General features: G+C 42.4%; 1 long non-coding RNA gene across 2 annotated transcripts in view; it reads left to right on the top strand.

Annotated features, from left to right (window-relative positions):
* Positions 1–20,792, top strand: part of LOC145714496 (uncharacterized) — a 32,255-nt gene extending 11,463 nt beyond the window's left edge. The window contains exons 3-5 of one of the 2 annotated variants that reach the window (XR_014136870.1): positions 8,026–8,149; positions 18,958–19,152; positions 20,557–20,792. This is a non-coding gene — a long non-coding RNA (uncharacterized LOC145714496). Of the gene's footprint in view, positions 1–8,025; positions 8,150–18,957 lie in introns of both variants that reach the window. The other variant, XR_014136869.1, reaches the window with a different exon arrangement.
* Positions 20,793–22,382: the final 1,590 nt, after the last annotated feature.

Genomic DNA, 22,382 nt, shown 5'->3' with positions numbered 1-22,382 from the left:
GACTTCAGTTCAGGTCATGGGCTCAGGTCATGATCTTGTGGTTGGTGAGTTTGAGCCCTGATTTGGGCTCTCTGCTGTCAGCACAGAATCTGCTTCGGATGCTCTGTCTCCCTCTTTCTCTGCCCCTCCTCCGCTCATGCTCTCTCTCTCTCTCTCAAAAATAAATAAACATTAAAAAAATGTATATGGGAGGGGAATACTTTTATTAACTTTAAATCTACTTGTGAAGACACAAGATATATATATTAAAAATGAGTATTGTCTATCTTCTTCCAACCCAGAAAACACTTTTGCTCTTTTTATATTTTCTGCCTTTATTTGCTTTCTAGGGAGAGTTCTGTCTTTACTGGAGCTATTCTTTTGGGGATCCAACCAAAGATAAATTGAATTTCAGATATATTTATTTGGGGTTAGAAGGATATATTTATGTGGTTTGCTATCATTTCGGCATATAGTTAAGTTATTGGTGGCTGTACCAGTGTAGAAATGACTTATGGGAATACTCTTAAAGCAGTAAGTCTAAAGTTTATTTAAAATTAGTCATTACATGAGTGCCTGGGTGGCTCAGTTGGTAGTGTCTACCGTGGTTTTGGCTCAGGTCATGATCTCACGGTTTGTGGGATTGAGTTCAGGGCTCAATCGGGCTGTGAGCTGACAGTGCAGAGCCTCAGAGTCTGCTTGGGATTTTCTCTCCTCTCTCCTCTCTCTCTCTCTCTCTCTCTCTCTCTCTCTCTCTCTGCCCCTACCCCTATCCCCATACTCATACTCACACATCTCTCTCTCTCAAACATTAAAAAAATTTAAAAAGATTAGTCATTACGTAAAAAAACTTGACATAGCCTAAAATCACAGTTTACATATAAAAGAAATGATAGAGGTTTGATAGAGGTTTCCCCAAATTTGACAACAATCCAGAATATCTACATGACATTAATCATTGATGGGTTGGGAAGCCGGAAGAAACTTTTCTAAAGTCTTAGGAAAAACTAAATTGTTTCCCTCTTCTTTCTATAAGACATTATAGTCCAAAAGTGATACCTGATAAAGAGGTAATCAAAAGATATGCAGGGAAAGGATATAGAAAAGGTAGCAAGGAGTTGTACCAGTTAATACAATGAAAAATATAATGTTTGTAAAAATTTTGTCATGTTTGTGGGTTTTGTCAGTTTTTAAAACTTGTAATTTCTTGTCATTTAATGTTTCATTTTAAGTAAATGTTCAGGATTATACCTCATTTTACACTTTTTAAAAACTTAAACGAAACGGCATAAGCTTTAGGCCCCACAAAGGCTGCATCTGCCATTGCCTGTGCAGTGACTATTGATGGTGATTTAGAGTGTTTCATGTTACAGAGGACACTGGCCTGCCCAAGCTCGATAGATAGTCGTAGAACCAGGATCCAACCCCGAGCCTGTAAGGCTTCAGGGCTTTTTCCCCCCACTTTCCAAAACTGTCTTTTAAAAAAAAGCTTATTTATTTTGAGAGAGACAGAGACAGTGTGCATAGGGGAGGGGCAGAGAGAAAGGGAGGCACAGAATCTGAAGCAGGCTCCAGGCTCCAAGCCGCCAACACAGAGCCTGACAGGGCTCGAACTCACGAACCGTGAGATCATGACCTGAGCCAAAACCAAGAGTTGAATGCTTAACCGACTGAACCACCCAGGTGCCCCCAAAACTGTCTTCTTTTGGATGAAAATGTACAGTAATCAACCCAAATTATAGTAATAATGATAATCTACTGGCCTCTTCTTCAGGGCCATACTCACAGTTGTCACTGAGGGCCCACTGCATTAATACTACATCAGTTGTGCTCTTTCTGGCTTTCACCAGTCCTGCTTTTGGCAACACTACTATCGTTTTCAGCTATTTTGTTGATGTAAAATGTGGTTGTCAGCACCTGGGCTGCCATGGTCCCTTTTTCTTCAAGAAAGGTAGACCCCAGGGCATACACTGGGATCATGCCAGTTCTCAGCTTGGAGGAGAACAGGGACCTCTGGGTCATACCCTTACAATGTTCCAGTATGAGTTTTTTTATGTTTATTTATTTTTGAGAGACAGAGTGAGAGTCAGGGGTGGGCAGAGAAAGAGGGTGGGAGAGGATATCTGCAGTGGGCTCTGCGCTGACAGCAGCAAGCCCGACTGGGGCTTGAACTCAGAAACTGTGAGATCATGACCTGAGCCAAAGTTGGATGCTTAACTGACTGAGCCACCCAGGTGCCCTTCCACTATGAGATTTTAAACTGCAGCCCTCAGTAGGGCAGGTGGAGGCCAAAATAAGCATTTTGAGGGCCTGTGAAGAAAAGTGAAGCAGGGCTCACCTTCTTGAGTTAGAGCTGACTTGGCTTCAAGCCAGCTTAGGGAAAGCATTTTGCAGGTGTCCTCTCACTCCCAGAGACCGAGCCTGTACTTGCTTTACTCCTTCCTCCCCACTCTCCCCACTTAGCTATTAGTTCAACTCTCTCCCATAAAGGAAATGCCCTTTCCTCAAACAATTCGCCTAGGCCTGCCTTCAGCTCCAAAGCTCTGCCTTCCAGAACATCAGGTACCCGAGGGTGTTGTCTGTAATTGTTCACTTTGTGCTACAAACTCAATTTTCAAAATTGGATCCCAAGTCTCATGAGCTGTCAGACCTTGCTTGGCAAATGTGATGGTTATCCTCACCTCTGGGTCTTTATGACATAGCACAGATCTGAAGTCTTCAAAACTGGTATCAATTTGTAAAAGGTCTCGGTGGTGGAAGACAACATGTGCTAAAACAGAACTCTGAGTGAGGCAGCCTGCCGATCTCCAAAAGCTCAAGAGGAAGGGCTCATGAGAGCAGTTTGGGTGAAAACTGCTTTGTTTATTTTGGTGGGGGTGGGGGGTGGGTTGTTTCCCACCTCCTACAAGGGCAGCTTTATTTTGATATGCAACATAGTTGTGCCCCAAGCACAGATCTTCCCGACTGCCAGGCCCCGGTATTTTGACCTGCCTTCCTCTCCCTCTTCAACTCAGGTGTGCTCCAGTTCTGACCTGATCACCCTGAGCAAACTCATTGAGGGGTTTTGCAATCTTTGAACAATCCTTCAGCCAGCTCCTGTAGTGTCTGCTGAATCCCCTTAATGTTTTAAAATGTTGGGACCTGACCAGTGATATTTCTAGAGTCTGCCCATCCCTTCTTGTGATTTTATATGTCCACTGTATTTTATTGAGGTCTGGCAGGCCTGGCATTTGTGAAGGGACAGTTTTAGGCTGTTTCCCAGGTGATTCAGTAATATAAGGAGCCATTGTTCTCCAGAGCTCTGCCAAACATAATTATGCCATCTAAACATATAAGCACCTCTAGGTAATTCATATCACCAAATGCTTTTTCCATCAAACTCTTCAAGGTGTCTGTGGCTCCAAAGATGTGTGGAGCAGCCTTTCAAATAGGTAAAACCTCACAGAGCAGATGAAAGCTGTCTTCTCTGGCCCAGTCAGACATAGGGATTCAGCAATAGCACTTCTCAAACATAGTGCTGGAAATTACTGATTCCCTACCATGCAGTCTAGAGGTTAATCTGGACACAGAACTTTCTGTAAGGTGGAGAAAGATAATGGAAGGTCAGTACCACTGTCCTGCACCTAAGTCCCCTTGCCAGCCTGAGTCTGCTCTCTTCTATCATGAGCTTTCCTTCTTCCCCTCTCCATTTTTGTTTATTCAGCTAAATAGTAGTTCTTAATCCTGACTACCTAGTATAATCTGTGGAGTTTGTTATAAATTTTTTTTAATGTTTATTTATTTTTGATAGAGAGACAGAGCACGACCGGGGGAGGGGCAGAGAGAGAGGGAGACACAGAATCCGAAGCAGGCTCCAGGCTCTGAGCTGTCAGCACAGAGCCCGACGTGGGGCTCAAACTCACAGACTGCGAGATCATGACCTGAGCCGAAGTCGGACGCTCAACCGACTGAGCCACCCAGGCACCCCTGTGGAGTTTGTTATAAACATCTATCCTTGAGTCTCACCCTCCCCAAGACATCCTAACACTTTCTAAACACCTAGTCTATGCTAGGTCCTATGCCCTGCGCTAGGAGGAGAGGCAATTTAGTCATGATCCCTGCCTCCATGTAGTTCATAGTCAAGGGGCAGAGACAAATACATTAAAATGTATAATTCACAGAGAAAATATGGTCTAACTCCATATTCTTTCCTTTCTTTTAAAAAAATTTTTTAATGTTTGTTTATTTTTGAGAGACAGAGTGAGTGGGGGAGGGCCAGAGAGAGAGGGAGACACAGAATCTGAAGCAGGCTCCAGGCTCCGAGCTGTCAGCACAGAGCCCCGTGTGGGGCTTGAACCACGAACTGTGAGAACACGACCTGAGCCGAAGTCCAACGCTTAACCGACTGAGCCACCCAGGCGCCCCATCTTTCTTTCTTTTTTAAATGTTTATTTTTATTTTTGAGAGAGCCAGAGTGTGGGCAGGGGAGGGACACAGAGAGAGGGAGACAGGATCTTAAGCGGGCTCTGTGCTGTCAGCACAGGGCCCAGTGTGGGGCTTGAACTCACAAACTGGGAGATTATGACCTGAGCCAAATTCAGACACTTAACTGACTGAGCCATCCTGGTGCCCCTCCTTGGTCTTTTCTTAATCTAGCTTTTTTTCCTCACAAAACTGTGCCTGTATTAGTAAGGCAAACATAGATTCATTCAAGTCCTGGTATATAGGAGGAGGAGGCTTTCTTGGGTTTTTGGATGACATAAATTAAAAATTAAAAAAAAATAGTAAAATGTGAATGTCCATAGAAATTTTATTTGTAATAGCTCAAAACTGGAACACGGCCCAGATGCCCTTCCATGAATGAATGGTCACACAAACTAGTATATCCATACCTTGAAATACTGCTTAACAAGAAAAAGGAACAAACTATTGACACTTGTGACAACCTGGGTGAATCTCTAGACAGTTATTCTGAGTGAAAAAGGCTAATTTGAAAAGGTTATAACTTGTGTGATTCTATTTGCATAACATTCTTGAAGTGACAGAATTATAGTGATGGAAGGCTATTTAGTGGTTGCTGAGGGTTGGGGAATTGGAGAGGGAGGGAGGTAAGTGCGGCTATAAAAGGGTAACACGAGGGATCCTTGTTGTGATGAAAATGTTCTTTATCTTGATTGTGGTGGTGGTTATGCAAGGCTATATGTATGATAGAATTATATAGCATTAAACACCCACTGCCCCATACTCTCAGACATAAATGAGTACATTTATAACTGGTAAAATCTGAATAAGCAAGGAGGATTATACCAATGTCAATTTCTTATTTATTTGTTTGTTTTTAAAAATTTACGGCTTTTGCCATTAGGAGATTTAAAAATTTTTTTAAACGTTTATTTTTCAGAGAGAGAGAGAGAGAGAGAGAGAGAGAGAGTGTGTGAGCAGGGGAGGGGCATAGAGAGAGGGAGACACAGAATCTGAAGCAGGCTCCAGGCTCTGAGCTGTCAGCACAGAGCTGGATGCAGGGCTTGAACTCATGAACCAGAAGGTCATAACCTGAGCCGAAGTCAGACATTTAACCTACCCAAGCACTTCTCTTGTTTTTTTTTTTTTTTAATTAAAAGTTTTTTTTTTTTTTTTTTTTTTTTTTTTTTAGTTTAGAGGGAGAGAGAGAGAGAGAGAGCATGTGAGCAGGGGAGAGGGGCAAAGGGAGAGAAAGAGAGGCTCAGTGCTCAGCATGGAGCCTGATGCAGGGCTTGATCCCACTACCCTCAGATCATGACCTGAGCTGAAATCAAGAGTTGGACACTCAACCAACTGAGCCACCCAGGTGCCCCAATTTCTTGATTTTGATACTGCACTATAGTTATGTAAGAAGCTAGCATTAGGAGCTCACTATAGTTGTATAAGATGCTAACATTAGGGGCTACTGAGGAAACAGTGCATGGGACTTCCCTGTACACTTCTTGCAATCTTCTTTGAATGTAATTATTTTGAAAAAATAATAGTACAAGAAGTTACTAACCAGAAGTCAAAGGATTAAAAGCGTTAGACACATTTATAAATGCAAAACTATAAATGGCTATATCAGGAGAAGCTGGGAATATTGTTACTCCTTAATGTTATATAAAGAAGACAAACAGTCCTTCTCCAGGAGTATCAAATTTAAAAAATAGGGGTGCCTGGGTGGCTCAGTTGGTTTAAGCATCTGACTTCAGCTCAGGTTATGATCTCGTGGTTCTTGAGTTCGAGTCCCACATCAGGCTCTCTGCTGTCCATACAGGACCCTCTTTGGATCCTCTCCTCCCCCCTGCCCCTCACCCTGATCACATTCTTTCTCTTTCTCAAAAATAAACATTAAACATTAAAAAAATAGGTAACTTTCATTTTTTCCAACTAAAAAAGATTGTTTCTTGTGGAAAATTTAGAACATGGAGTTCAAAAAAGGTCATTGATAATCCTATCAATTTGAGATAACCATTTTTTTCAACATTTAAGGTATATCTTTTCAGTTTTTTTCTGTGCATAAAATTAAAGCAGAAATTTCACAGTCAGCAATAGATTTTTCTTGTCTTTCAAGAGTCTTGTATTAATAGTACTTTAATGTATATGCAATATTCTATCATGTGGACACTGAATGAATTATTTACCCAGTCCTCTATTTTGGATATTTAGATTGTTTTCAGTACTATAAATACTACCGCAATACACATCATTGCACTTGCACCTTTGTGTATATCTCTGATTACTTCCTTAGTATAAATTCTTTGTAAAATTACAGAGTCAAAGCTTATGTAAAAATTTTAAAGTTTTTTTTTTTTACGGTTGGCTAAATTGCCTGCTAGAAAGGTTGTATGAATGTTCCTTCTTTGTGGAATATTTTCCAGAGAAAGTTTTTTTGTTGATAATGTTAGCAAGTGGGTAGTAGGCTGGATAGACCGACTGTGGCAAATTTTCTGTCCTTGGTACAGTGTTATAGGATCTAGCACAATGCAAGGTTCACACTAGGCCCCTAAACAATATTTGCTGACTTAATATCCTTTATAATACATTCCTGGAAACTCTTATGTGGGGCACATGGGAAACAAAATCATCAAAATATTAGTGTGCCTTAGCCCTGAATTACAGCACTGACACCTTGTGAAGTTGTGAGGGAATGAACAGGTACATCTTGATTGGGAGGAAGGACTTGGGAAAAGTTTGGAGACTTTAAAGTGGGAAGTGTGGAAATAAAGGAAACCTCATTTAAAATGGAGTCGGGGGGGGGGGGGGCGCCTGGGTGGCTTGGTCGGTTAAGCGTCCGACTTCAAGCGTCCGACTTCGGCTCAGGTCATGATCTCACGGTCCGTGAGTTCAAGCCCCGCGTCGGGCTCTGTGCTGACAGCTCAGAGCCTTGAGCCTGCTTCCGATTCTGTGTCTCCCTCTCTCTCTGACCCTCCCCCATTCATGCTCTGTCTCTGTCTCAAAAAAATAAATAAACGTTAAAAAAAAATTTTAAAAAAAAATAAAAAAATAAAAAAAATAAAATGGAGTCAGGGGGCACCTGGGTGGCTCAGTTGGTTAAGTGTCTGACTTCAGCTTAGGTCATCATCTCGCAGTTCGTGGGTTTAAGCCCCGCGTCGGCCTCTGTGCTGACAGCTCGGAGCCTGGAGCCTATTTCGTATTCTGTGTCTCCCTTTCTCTCTGACCCTTCTGCTGCTTGCCCTCTGTCTCTCAAAATAATAGACATGAAAAAAAAAATTATCATGGAGTCAGGAAGTCCTGAAGGGGCAGCTCTCATGCATTACCAGTTGCTGGAAGAAGCCTATCTCACACTCCCCAAGAGGGAGCAGCTTACTTACACCAGCAGGAGGAAGATTTTCTCCTTGTCTAGCAACAACCCGGTCAGTGAGAATGCAGTGGAATAGCCCCTCCCACCTTCCTCCTTTCCCCTGGAAAAGCTGGCCCCTCTCTGCTGTTTTCCGGATCTGCCTGTTAACCATAGTTTTCCTGCCCTGAATTGCAATTCCTCTGCTATATCTGAGTAAAGTCATTTTGCTGGTAAAATAACTGGCTCTTTTGTTTTTTAAGGTCAACATTATACGGTGACCCAGATGGGACCCAAAAGAGATGAACCCCTGAGGAACTAATGACCCTCAGAACCATGTGAAGTACCCACTTGAGTGCCTAGTACTCTCTGCTTCCTTTTAGTTTGGTAAGTCTCTTCTCGGATCCGAGCTCCCTGCTTTCGGTTGAGCTCTCCGACTTTATTCTGGATCTGTTAAAATTGTGTGTGTGTGTGTGTGTGTGTGTGTGTGTGTGTGTGTGAAGGTGTTGTCTTTCCTGGTGAGTAATCTGTTTCCTGAACCTTCTTTTGAGTAATGGGATCTCAATCTGCTAAATTTTCTCAGGAGGGTCCTCCTTTTGGGACCCCAGCCAGTTTTTATGTTTAAAAACTATGGTACTTCCTCATGTGCATTTTTAACTAATTGGGCCAGGTTAACACAGAATAACTTAGGACTCCAGTGGCTGTTATGGGGAACTTTTGATCTTCCCAAACTTTTTTTTTAATATTTATTTTTGAGAGAGAGAGATAGAGACAGAGAGAATCCACAGAAGAGAGCGAGAGACAGACAGACAGAGAGAATCCAGAGCAGGCTCATCACTGTAAGCACAGAGCCCCACATGGGGCTCCAACTCACGAACCTGAGTCAAAATTGGACGCTTAGCCGACTGAGCCACCCAGGCACACCTCTTCCCAAACTTTCTTAGAACCAAATTCGAAGCTCTAAAATAAAACAAACTGAATGGGACACCTATTTCAATTAATATCTTGACGCTTCCAAGAGTATCCAAGACTCTAAAATCTTGTTTCTACAAAAACCATTTTAAATTAACCAAGGTGAGGGGCGCCTGGGTGGCACAGTCGGTTAAGCGTCCGACTTCAGCCAGGTCACGATCTCGCGGTCCGTGAGTTCGAGCCCCGCGTCAGGCTCTGGGCTGATGGCTCGGAGCCTGGAGCTTGCTTCCGATTCTGTGTCTCCCTCTCTCTCTGCCCCTCCCCCGTTCATGCTCTGTCTCTCTCTGTCCCAAAAATAAATAAAAAACGTTGAAAAAAAAAAAATTTAAAAAAATTAACCAAGGTGAACAAATAATAGAAAGAATGCAAAAAACCTTTTGAGGGCTCTTTCTTCCCTTTTGTCCTCTTTGTCTCTGTCCCCACCTCCTTTACATCCTCTGCTTCCTCATTCTATTTCTCTCAGTGAACTTCCCCTTTGTCTCTGAACCTCTTCCCTCTCCCTTCTCTGAACCCAATAGAACCTGCCCCTTTAAAATTAAACTCTTGGACAATCCTGACGCTAAGCCCCTAATTTCTTTCCCATGTCCCCTGGACTAAGGCTGAACTATGAGCCGTAGTGAAAGATTTTGCTGGAGTTACTGACGATCCTTTTAGATTTGACAAGGAATTTAATATAGTCATCCAGACCTACCAACCAGGTTCCTCAGATTTGTACCAGCTAGTTCACATGCTTGTTGGTAAAGGCCAGGCCCAACGCTGGATGAAAACAGCTAATTGAGATGATCCTGAAAAATCTTTAGAACTTTAAATGAGAGATCAACCCCATGCCTTTTTATATGATCAGGCTGGGAAATTGCTAAATGACTTTACCTGGCTCCGTAGGGCTTTCCCAAAACTGTTGATTGGAATAAGATTGAGACTTGCTCCCAGAAACCCATGAACCTGTGCACGACTATTACTGTCATCTCTAAACTGTTATTAAGGAATATTCTGGTCTCCCTATGGATGTTGAATCCACTCAGGTACCCTTCAACTCTGTATTCATTAAAGCGCTGAACTGGGATTTTCCTCTTGTAAGTTAAAAGGGCTAGGATGGAATGGGACACTGTCCACGCAGATTTAGTCAATTTAGCAAACTGGCCCACCCACACCCTAGAGAAGTCAACTACAAGGAAGACCACTAAAATCCTTAATTTTCAACTCCCGACAAACGGAGGCCCATAAAACAAAACCAACCCTCTCCTGGTCTCTGCGATTATTGCAAACAAACAGGACATTGGAAGGAAGATTGTTCCAAACATAAGCGTTGCAGGTGCCTTCAGCCCTCTAACTGACCTTTCAGTGCCCTCCAAACTCCCAACTACAGGACTCAAAAGAACTGCAGAGGCTTTTCTCAATCCTTCCTCTTCACCAACTTGGAGGAAAAACTCTCCAGATTTGGGATGATCTCTCTCTGTCCTTATGACACCAGATGTACACTCTCAGTGCTCAACTCCACTGTTTAAATTTTTTTTGTTTATTTATTTTTGAGAGAGAGAGAGAGAGCAAGCAGGGGAGGGGCGGAGGAAGGGAGGTGGGGGGGGGGAGGGAGAGAATCTCAGGCAGGCTTTGTGCTGTCAGCATAGAGCCCAGTGTGAAACCAAGAGTCAGACGCGTAACTGAATGAACCACCCAGGCAGCCCACAACCCCACTGTTTAAACAGCCCCTGCTCAGAGTACTTAAATGTTTCAAGTAGTGGGGGTCTCTAATAAACCTCAACAGGTTCCTGTCTTTTAAAAAAATTTTTTTTAATGTTTATTTATTTTTGAGTGAGAGAGAGAGAGAGAGAGAGAGAGAGACAGAGCGTGAGCCGGGGAGAGGCAGAAGAGAGGGAAGACACAGAATCTGAAGCAGGCTCCAGGCTCTTAGCTGTCAGCACAGAGCCCGATGCAGGGCTTGAACTCAAACCATGAGATCATGACCTGAGCCGAAGTCAGATGCTCGACCGACTGAGCCACCCAGGCGTCCCAATAGGTTTCTATCTTTAAAACAATTCCTTCTTGTTTAGACCCTTTGAGAGATACTCCTTCTTCTTAGTTCCTCTGCCCTATTCATTTATTGGGCTGAGATTTCATAGAAAAATATCATATTGCAATTTTTTTCTCCTGAAAGGGGGAAGTAATTCTAGAATTGATAGCAACAACTAAAATTGCCAACTAGGTGAATCAGATGACCCTGCAACATCTTTTATTTGCTCCATCAGATTTTTCACTGTGATTGATTTCTTTGTGGATAAGGCCAGTCAATATCTCTTTGCCTTTTGGGGAAGGAAAACAGTGTATTTGTACAGTAATGCCCCAGGGTTTTACTGAAAGTCCTTCCTACTTCTCCCAAACCTTAAAAGTGGATTTAGCTGATATCAAGTTACCTGGAAGTTCTGCTTTATTACAATACTTAGGCGACTTGCTTCTCTGCTCCCCTTCTCAGGTGGCTTTGCAGGAAGACAGCCTTTACCAGTTCAGGCTGTTAGCCTTAAAGGGACACAAAGCTTCCCAGGAGACACTGCAGTTTACTCAGACTCTGGTTTGATATTTGAGGCACCTGAGTTCAGAACAAAGACTACATTTAGATCCAGTTAGACTTCATGGCATCCTGAGCTTCTCCAAACTAAGCCAATTACAAGGTTTTCTCAGGCTGGCTGACCACTGTGCAAATTGGATTCCAAACTCTCTTGTGGTAATGATCTTAACCCTGCCACCATTCTTCCTTCTCTGTGGACAATACTCATGACTCCCTGTGTTGGCTTATAGCAAACTCCTTTGGATAAAGTGAGCTTCTTGTGGTTTACCAGTAGTTCTTATTTAAAAGGTGAAAATGGCAAATACTATGTTGGGTATGCTATTACAATTTTTTTTGAAGTCCTCAAGGCAGCAGCTTTGCCCTCAGCTACCTTGGCCCGACAGGTTGAATGATATGTTCTTGCTTGGACCTGCATTTTAGCCAAGGGCAAAACTGCAAATATCTATACCAACAGTATGTAGGCCTTTGGGGTAGCTCCTGACTTTGGGATGCTATAGAAATAGTGAGGCTCCCTCACGTACAGTGGGGACAAAATTAAAAATGGCCTTAATGTTCAGGGATTATTAGGTGCCATACTCTTGCCAGATGCTTTGGCCAGTATCAAGATCCCTGCACATTCCAAACTGGATTCCTTACAGGCCAGAGGAAACCACCTTATTGATATTTCCACAAAGAACACTGCTCTCAAAGGAACTAACAACCAGACTTCTGTCATGATCCAAAGGGATATCCCCCGCACAAATGATAATCTCAAAAATTGACTAGAGATGCCCAACAGTCAGCCCCAGAAAGGAAAATCAATATTGGAAACCTAATAACTGTTGGTTCGATTAAGAAAAGAAAACTCTGGGTTGGGCCAAATAATAATCCAGTGTTGCCAGAGACTCTAAAGTTTCCATTACGACTACTGTACATGTATCCAGTCATTGGTCTTCTGATGAAAATGAAAACATTTATGAGGCCTTTGGGGCCAATACTAGTGGGTAAATATTAGCAAGGCCATAGAATGCCTACTTTGCTTGCCCCACCTGCCTGAAATACGATTCAGGAAAACCTGTCTGCATTGTTCCTCGACACTTTAATTTGCCCAATGGACCACTCAAAGTTTGGCAGATGGGTTTTATTCAGCTTCTTCCAATCTCATGCATATAACTATGTTTTGGTAATGGTTTGTATGTTTTCTCACTGGACTGCCACTTTGTGGCTAAAATCCTACTAGAAAAGATCATCCCTACCTGGGGGATCCCTCTTGAACTTCATAGTGACCAGGGAACGCTTCAACAGGTCTGTGCTGTTTGGCCAGTGTTACAACACTTCCACTGTGCTTACGATCCTTAATCATCAGGGCTAGTCAAACACACTAATGACATCCTTAAGAAGAATATGTAGAGACCCTTCAAATACACTGGGCAAAAGCACTGCCATTAGTTTTTCTAAATCTCAGGTCTATCTCTATTGGAACTTATAAACTCTCGCCCTTTGAAATAATCACATGATGGCCAGTGTACTTGGCTCCTGCTTCTTTTGATCCACAAATGGTAAAGGAGGATATACTTCAGTATTGAAAAGGCCTAATTGCTTCTGTTGAGAATAACCATGCTTTAGTAGAACAATCTTTCCACAGTGTGTTCCTGGGAGACAAAGACCTTAAGCATCATGCCTTGCAGCCTAGAGATTTCACCTATTGGAAAATACATTTCCAGAAAGACTCTCTTCAACCCTGTTGGAAAGGCCCCTATCAGGTGCTGTTAACCAACCCTTCTGCTGCCAAACTCTAAGGAAATGACTCTTGGATCCATGTGTCACACCTTTTTTTTTTTTTTTAAAGATTTTATTTTTTAAGTAATCTCTACACCCAGTGTGGGGCTTGAACTCACAACCCCGAGATCAAGAGTTGCATGCTTTTCCGACTGAGCCAGCCAGGCACCGCCCCCCATGTGTCACATCCAGAGAAAGCACCAAACCCTGACTAGATCTGCATGTCAGCTGATGACCTGGAAATAAAGATTTCCAGGAATTGAAGCAGACGACAGCTGAAGGAGACAGCTTTCCCAAGATGACTGGGCCAGACCTGTATACCTTTTTCTTGCTGCTGCTTCTTACCCTATTTTCTCCCTTTCTTTCATGGCCCAATCTGTTGCAAAAAGGGAACCTTTCTGACTGTTGGATCTGACATACCAGAAACTTTGATCTGTTCTTCCCTATTTATTTTTTTAAAAGTTTATTTTTGAGAGAGAGGGTGAGTGTGCAAGCAGAGGGGGAGGGAGGGTCAGAGAGAGAGGGAGAAAGAATTACAAGCAGGCTCTGTGTGGAGCCTGATGTGGTGCTCAAACCCATGAACCATGAGATCATGACCTGAGCCAAAATTCAGAGCTGGACTCTTAACCGACTGAGCCACCCAGGCGTCCCTATTCTTTGCTATTTAAATATTTTTTGTTCCCCTGAACCCAAGGAAAATACAAATGAGCTAACTTCTCTTTGTAAGGCTTTTAGAAAAGACCACTTTACAGGAATAAGACAAGGATGTCCACTCTCACCATTACTATTTAACATAGTATTGGAAGTCAGCCTCAGTGATTTGACAACAAAAAGAAATAAAAGGCATCCAGATTGGCAAGGAAGAAGAGAGGCGTTCACTATTTACAGATGACATGATACTCTATGTAGAAAACCCAAAAGACTTCACCAAAAAATTGCTAGAACTAATACATGAGTTCAGCAAAGTCATAGGATATAAAATCAAAGTACAGAAATCGGTTGCATTTCTATACACCAATAACGAAGCAGGAGAGAAAGAAATCAAGGAATTGATACCGTTTGCAATTGCACCAAAAACAGTTAGATGCCTAGGAATAAAGCTAACCAAAGAGGGTAAAAGATCTGTACTCTGAAAATTATAGAACACTGGTAAAAGAAATTGAAGAGGACACAAAGAAATGGAAGAGCATTCCATGCTCATGGATTGGAAGAACAAACATTTTTTTCTTAGTTTTTTTTTTTGAACTTACGTTTTTTTTTTAAGTTTATTTATTTTGAGAGAGAGAGAGAATGCACACACAAGCAGGGGAGGGGCAGAGAGAGAGAGAGAGGGAGAGAGAATCCCAAGAAGCAGGGGGAGGGCAAAGAGAGAGGGAGAGAGAGAATCCCAAGCAGGCTCCAGGCTGTCAGCACAGAGCCTGACATGGGGCTCAGTCTCACAAACCATGAGATCAGGACATGAGCCGAGATCAAGAGTCAGACACTTAACCAGCGGAGCCACCTAGGTGCCCCAGAACAAACATTATTAAAATGTCTATGCTACCTAAAGCAATCTACACATTTAATGCGATCCCCATCAAAATACCACCAGCATTTTTCACAGAGTTAGAACAAATAATTCTAAAATTTATATAGGACTACAAAAGACCCCGAAGAGCCAAAGTAATCCTGAAAAAGAAAAACAAAACTGGAGGCATCATGATTCTAGATTTCAAGCTATATTATTATTATTTTTTAAAGTTTATTTATTTTGAGAGAGAGAGAGAGAGAGAGAGAGAGAAAGCCAGTGGGTGAGGGGCAGAGAGAGAGAGGGATAGAGGATTCGAAGCAGGCTCTGTGCTGACAGCAGAGAGCCTGATGCAGGGCTTGAACTCACAAGCCATGAGATTATGACCTGAGCCGAAGTTGGACACTTAACCAACTGAGCCACCCAGGTGCCCCTCAAGCTATATTATAAAGCTGTAGTCATCAAGACAGTATGGTACTGGCACAAAAGCAAACACATATATCAGTGGAACAGAATAGAAAACCCAGAAATGGACCCACAACTATATGGTCAACTAATCTTTGACAAAGCAGGAAAGAATATCCTTTGTTGAAAGATGGTCTTTTCAACAAATGATATTGGGAAAACTTGACAGCAACATGCATAAGAATGAAACTGGACCACACCATTTTCTTACACCATACACAAAAATAAATTCAAAATAGATGAAAGACCTAAATGTGAGGCAGGAAACCTTCAAAATCCTAGTGGAGAGCACAGGCAGCAACCTCTTTGACCTTGGCCATACCAACTTCTTACTAGATACATTGCTGGAGTCAAGGGAAACAAAAGCAAAAATGAACTATTGGGACCTCATCAAGATAAAAAGCTTCTGAACACCGAAGGAAACAATCAGCAAAACTAAAAGGCAGCCTGTGGAATGGGAGAGGATATTTGCAAATGACATAGAAGACAAAGGGCTGGTATCCAAAATCTACAAAGAACTTAATCAAACTCAACACCCAAAAAACAAATAACCCAGTGAAGAAATGGGCAGAAGACATGAATAGACATTTTTCCAAAGAAGACATCCAGATGACTAACAGACACATGAAACAATGCTCAAGATCGCTCACCATCAGGGAAATAACAAATCAAAACCACAATGAGATACTACCTCACACCTGTCAGAATGGCTAAAATTTAACAACACAAGAAACAACAGGTGTTGGTGAGGATGCAGAGAAAAGGGAACCCTTTTGCACTGTTGGTGGGAATGCAAACTGGTGCGTTCACTCTGGAAAACAGTATGGAGGGTTCTCAAAAAGCTAAAAATAGAACTGCCCTACAACCCAGCAATTGCACTACTAGGTATTTACCTAAAGGATATAAAAATACTGATTCAAATGGGTCATGTACTCTGATGTTTATATAGCAGCATTATCAATAATAGCCAAATTATGGAGAGTCCAAATGTTCATCAACTGATGAATGGATGAAGAAGATGACATATATGTATGTGTTTGTGTGTACACACACACACTCACACTGGACACACACACTGGACACACACACATATATACACACACACAATGGAATATTACTCAGCTATCAGAAAGAATGAAATCTTGCCATTTGCTCCTATGTGGATAGAGCTAGAGGATGTTATGCTAAGTGAAATAAGTCAGTCAGAGAAAGACAAATAACATATGATTTCACTCCTATGTAGAATTTAAGAAACAAAACAGATGAACATAGGGGAAGGGAAATAAAAAAGAGAGAGACAAACGATAAGAGACTTAACATAGAGAACTGAAGGTTGATGGAGGGAGGTGGATGGGGGATGGGCTAGATGGGTGATGGGCATTAAGGAGGGCAGTTGTTGTGATGAGCATTGGGTGTTGTATGTAAGTGATGAATCAGTGAATTCTATCCCTGAAACCAATATTGCACTGTGTTAACTAAGTAGAATTTAAATAAAAATTTGAAAAAAAAACAAACCAAAAAAACCAAAAGACCCCTTTTAAGCTGGGACAGTTCCATGTAGAATGTCTGCTCCTCATCTTACTCTGTTTAATCATTTTTATTTTTATTAAAACATTTTAAAAATATTCATTTTTTGAGAGAGAGAGAGAGAGAGAGTGTGAGTGAGTGGGGGAGGGGCAGAGATAGGGAGACACAGAATCTGAAGCAGGCTCCAGGCTCTAGGCTGTCAGCACAGAGCCCAATACGGGGCTTGAAACCATGAACCGTGAGACCATGACCTGAGCCGAAGTTAGACGCTTAACTGACTGAGCCATTCAGGCACCCCATGTAATCATTTTTTTCCCCCATGTAATAATTTTTAAACTTTATACATGTTGCCTGTCAAACCTTTGTAGAAATGACATGCCTAATAGGGTGATGCTAGCTCTGCTTCAAGATGATCTTCAGCGTTTACCTCAGAGGGGAAATGTCTGACAGTTCTCCCTCCTACCCTTCCCTGTTACTCAAACGTGACATCAGTGGTTTCCAATCTATCCACTTTCCCTTTGATAATGGGTTGTGACCATCAAGGAAGGTCCTTTCTGGCACCAAGGGGACGAAACCACTAAATGTGAAAAAAAAAAAAAAAAACACCAAAAAATCACAACCCTGATTCCTGTTCAGCAATGCTTTTGAAGAAAGACCTTGAGGGGCGCCTGGGTGGCTCAGTCGGTTGAGCGTCCGACTTCAGCTCAGGTCACGATCTCGCGGTCCGTGAGTTCGAGCCCCGCATCGGGCTCTGGGCTGATGGCTCAGAGCCTGGAGCCTGCTTCCGATTCTGTGTCTCCCTCTCTCTCTGCCCCTCCCCCATTCATGCTCTGTCTCTCTCTGTCTCAAAAATAAATAAAAAAAACGTAAAAAAAAAAAAAATTTGAAGAAAGACCTTGATCAAAAGGGGGAAATATGAAAATACAGTAAAACCTTGGTTTGCAAGCATAATCCATTTCGGAAACATGCTTGTAATCCAAAGCACTTCTATATCAAAGCGAATTTCCCCATAAGAAAGAATGGAAACTCAGATGATTCATCCCACAACCCAAAAATATTCATAAAAAAGGATTACAATACTGTAATACACTTCAAAATAATAAAACATAAAATATAAAGAAAGATAAATAACCTGCACTTACCTTTGAGAACTTTCGTGGCTGGTGTGAGGGAGACGGGAGAGGAGGATTATTGTGTAGGATGACTTTCACTATCACTAACGAAATCACTGCTATCTATTGGCTCAATGGAATCTTTTTCTTTTTGTGCAACTTTAACAAGGAACCTATCCAATGACACTTGCTTTTGCCTCCTTTTGAGGATTTTGTGGAAATGTGACATTGCATTGTCGTTAAACAGATTTCATCGCTTGCACTGCTACAGCCTTATTTGGGTGGTGCTTTTCTATAAAAATTTTGCACTGTTTCCCACATTTTACACATCTCCCTAATCTCCTTTGGAGTGAGGGATTCCTCCACCTTTTTCTCCTCCTCTGCACATGAGATCTCCTCTATAACCTCTTGCTGTTGCTCACAATGCAGATTCATCAGTTTGATGGTGGTCAGCTCCGGGCCATGTTCCTCCACCAGCTCTTAAATCTTACCCTCTTTCACCTCTAGTCCCATGATCTTCCCCAGGGTTATGATTTCATCGACAACTGGCGGCTCCTGTTCATGAGCAGGCCTCTCTAAGTCATGTCTGAGAACACAATCAGGCCTCAGTTTTCTCTAAGCAGATGAGGGTTCTCTTGGTGATCCCATCCCAGGCTTTATCGATGATCTTGAGGAAGTTCACGATGTGGAAATGATTTTTCCAAAACTCTTGGAGGGTAAGATTTGTTCCTTCAGTCACCTTGAAGCATTGCTGAAATAGTGCTTTGGTGTAAAGCTTTTTAAAATTCAAAATGACCTGCTGATCCATGGATTGGAGGACTGGAGTGGTGTTGGGAGGAAGGAACCTGACCTTAATGAACTAAGATTCCTCCAGTAAGTCATCCTCAAAGCCTGGAGTATGAGCAAGAGCATTATCCATAACCAGCAAGGCTTTGAGGGGCAGATTCTTTCCTAAAAGGTATTTCTTCACTGCAGGACTGAAGACCTTGTTGATCCACTCAATGAACAAGATCCAGGTGACCCAAGCCTTGTTGTTGGACCTCCACATAACATTTAACTGGCTCTTCTGCACCTTACATTTCTTGAAGGCTCATGGATTCTTAGAATGATACACAAGCGAGGGCTTGACTTTGAAATCTCCGCTTGCATTAGCACAAAGCAAGATGGTGAGATGGTCTTTTGTGGGCTTGTGACCAGGCATTGTATTCTCTTCTTCTTTAATGTAGGTCGTCCTCTTTGGCATCTCTTTCCAAAAAAGCCCTATCTCATTGCAGTTAAAATCTTGTTCCGGCAGGTAACACTTGGAAACCATGATCTTATGGAACTCAGTAGGAAACGCCTCAGCTGCCTTAGCGTCCGAACTCACAGCCTGTCCGTGCCTCACAATGCTATGGATGCCACCTCTCCTCTTAAAGTTATCAAACCATCCCCTGCTTGCCTTGAAGACTTCTTAATTTTCTGCTGATGTACCTGGCAGTTTACTTATGAGGTTGGTGTACAAGGCCTTTGCCTTCTTGCAGATAAAAGTTCTTGGTCACAGTATCACCTGCTAGTTGCTTCTCATTTATCCAAACCAGAAGCAACTTTTCTACATTTTCCAGAATACGTGCCATTGCTTTGATATTCTTGTGACTCCTTTTGCTGCATCCAGTCCCATTGTTTCTTCTTTCTTCTTTAATATTGTGCAAATGGTCAACGTAGACTTCTTATGAAGTCTTGCAATTTTGGCCACTTGCATACCTCGTTTGTACTTCTCAGTGATTTCCTTCTTTTTTTTATTTAAAAATTTTTTTTTAACGTTTATTTATTTTTGAGACAGAGAGAGACAGAGCATGAATGGGGGAGGGTCAGAGAGAGTGGGAGACACAGAATCCGAAACAGGCTTCAGGCTGAGCTGTCAACACAGACCCCGCCATAGGGCTTGAACCCACGGACCGCGAGATCATGACCTGAGCTGAAGTCGGACGCTTGCACAACTGAGCCACCCAGGTGCCCTGTTTCTCCTTTTTTTAAAAAAAATTTTTAATGTTTATTTTTTGAGAGAGACAGTGCATAAGTAGGGGAGGGGCAGAGAGAGAGGGCAACACAGAATCCGAGGGAGGCTCCAGGCTCCGAGCTGTCAGCACAGAGCCCGACGCAGGGCTTGAATTCACAAACCAAACTGTGAGATCATGACCTGAGCTGAAGTTGGACACTTAACCTATGGAACCACCCAGGCACCCCTCAATGATTCCTTCTTAACTTCCACCGTAATCATCTCCTTCTTACTGCCTTTCTTTTCAACCTTTTTCTGCATGGGGGCCATTGTATATGCTCGCATGGATGTTGACTACAGTACAGTATTAATGAACTCTTGCCATATACTGTATTTAATGTAACTGACAATAAGGCAGCAGAGGAAAGGGCTATATCTGCCGGCAGCCTGACCTAGAATGAAGCAAAGCATTCCTATGCTTCCTCTTGTATGGAGAAGGAAAGGACTGTCCAGAGGTGCTTTGAAGTGACAAAAAATACACTAGTGCCAGTTATCGGCACCTTCCAGCGTTCTGAAAAATCACTGATTTCTGCCAAACACCGTGGCTTGAGACCAAGCATCCGAGCATGAGAGGTGATCACCCACAATCCTGCAGCGAGAGAGAGAGAGAGAGAGAGAGGAAGAACCATTGGCTCAGTTGTGATCATGTGATATTCGGCGTCTTGTACTACTCATATTGCAAGACATCACTTGTTTATCAAGTTAAAATTTATTAGAAATGTTTGCTTTTCTGTTACTTGCAGTCCAAGGTTTTACTGTAAAGGAAACCTCATTTAAAATGGAGTCAGGAAGCCCTGAAGCGAGACCTCTCACACATTACCACTTGCTGTAAGAAGCCTATCTCACATTTCCCTGCAGGAAGCAGCTTACTATATGTACCCCAGCCTGAGGAAGGAAGAATTTCTCCTTGCTCAACAACAGCCCAACCAGTGAGAACTCAGTGAAACAGCCCCTCCCAGCTTCCTCTCTTCCCCTGTAAAAGCAGAACCCTCTCCTCTGTTCTCTGGGTTTGCCTATGGTTTGCCATAGTTTGCTTGTCCTCAATTGCAATTCCTCTGCTATTCCTAATAAATTCATTTTGCTGGTAAAAATAACTGGCTCCTTTGTTTTTTAAGGTCAACAGAAGCAGAAACCACCTGTGGTTTCTGGGAACAGACTAAAGGGGTCTGAAAATCTGAGGTTTGCTGAGAAGGGAGGTGGTGTCTGGGGCATTCACATAGTTGCTGTGGGGGTTGGGAGAGAGTGAAACTCTTGCCCATTACCTACTTCCCACTACCCCACTCCTTTAAGCACTCAGGATGTTATTGATCTGGTGGCCTTTATGTAAAACATTAGTGTGCAAACTTCTGCCAGCAGAAATCTGGGCATAGTTATATTGAATTGTGCTTTTATTTTTTATTGGGGGAGGTAGGAGTTTCATCTGTCTTTCTAAGTTTCATCTGACTTTCTAAGTTTCCCCCTTTGTGTCCTCCATGTGATTATTACTGGTCAAGTGGGACCAGTGGCCAGAGGTCTGGGCTTCCCATCATTGGTGCTCTGCCCACCCTGTGCCTGGAATACAAGTAGGGTGGGAATCCACACAGGCCCCAGGGCTCTCTAGGAAGAGCCCACCATGGTTGTAGAAAAGAATACCATGGCTGGCTCTATTCAGTTACCAGATGGGATTAAATAATAAAAATATGTGAGCACTCAAATTATACCAGACTCTTCTTGGATGACTTTATATCATCTCATTTAATCTTTCTAACAACCTGTAAGATAGATCCTTATTATCCCCATTTTACAGTTGAGGACATGGGTTTAATTAACTTACCTGGGTTACCCAGTTTGTATGTTGCAGATCTAGGATTTGAAATTGGATTTGAAATCTCATCCATCTGATTCCAGACAGCTGCTCCTAACCACTGCCTGATTTGAAGCACACAGGGCAATGTGCTCTTCCTGAATCTATTTCCTGCATCACATGTCTTATTTTCTTAGATTCCACCATTTGAGATTCAATCCTTTGGATCATGAAGGCTTTTCCTACCCCAGAATCCCTTTATTGTTATTATTATTATTTAACGTTTATTTTTGAGAGAGAGAAAGACAGAGCATGAGCAGGGGAGGGGCAGAGAGAAAGAGGAAGACACAGAATCTGAAGCAGGCTCTAGGCTCTGGGCTCGAACTCATGAACTGTGAGATCATGACCTGAGCTGAAGTTGGACACTTAACTGACTGAGCCACCCAGGTGCCCCTAGGATCCCTTTTTTAAAGGTATCTATCCATAGGAGCAGCAATGGCTTAAGCACATTAGATAACATTTGAGTGGAGGAAAATGGGTTGTTAGCTAAGTTCCTCAAAGGACATGGACAGTTGTTTCCTCAAGGTAGTCAGTTTTGGCGAATCAGGAACACAAAGGTCCAAAGAAGAATAGATAAGATCAAGTATACATTTTATATTGGTCTTCTTAGAGATTTGCTACCATTGATAAAGCCAACTCTTTGGGGCCTGCTCTACTGTTTTTGCATTCGAGATCACTTACTAGCACATAAGGTAAATGACACCTTTTAATTCTTCGAGGCCTCTGACTTAACCATCTGTAGCCTTTTTTGCTTTCTTCAAAGTTCCCTTTATTTCTCGAGATTATAGGAAGATTCAGTCATGTACCTGTATCACGAAGGAGTTTTTCCCCTAGCAGGCTG

The sequence above is a fragment of the Panthera onca genome, chromosome X, assembly GCF_046562875.1.
Source record: "Panthera onca isolate mPanOnc1 chromosome X, mPanOnc1 haplotype 2, whole genome shotgun sequence".
Lineage (NCBI taxonomy): Eukaryota > Metazoa > Chordata > Mammalia > Carnivora > Felidae > Panthera > Panthera onca.
Note: the sequence above shows the minus strand (reverse complement) of the source record. Positions and strands in the feature narration are given on the sequence as shown.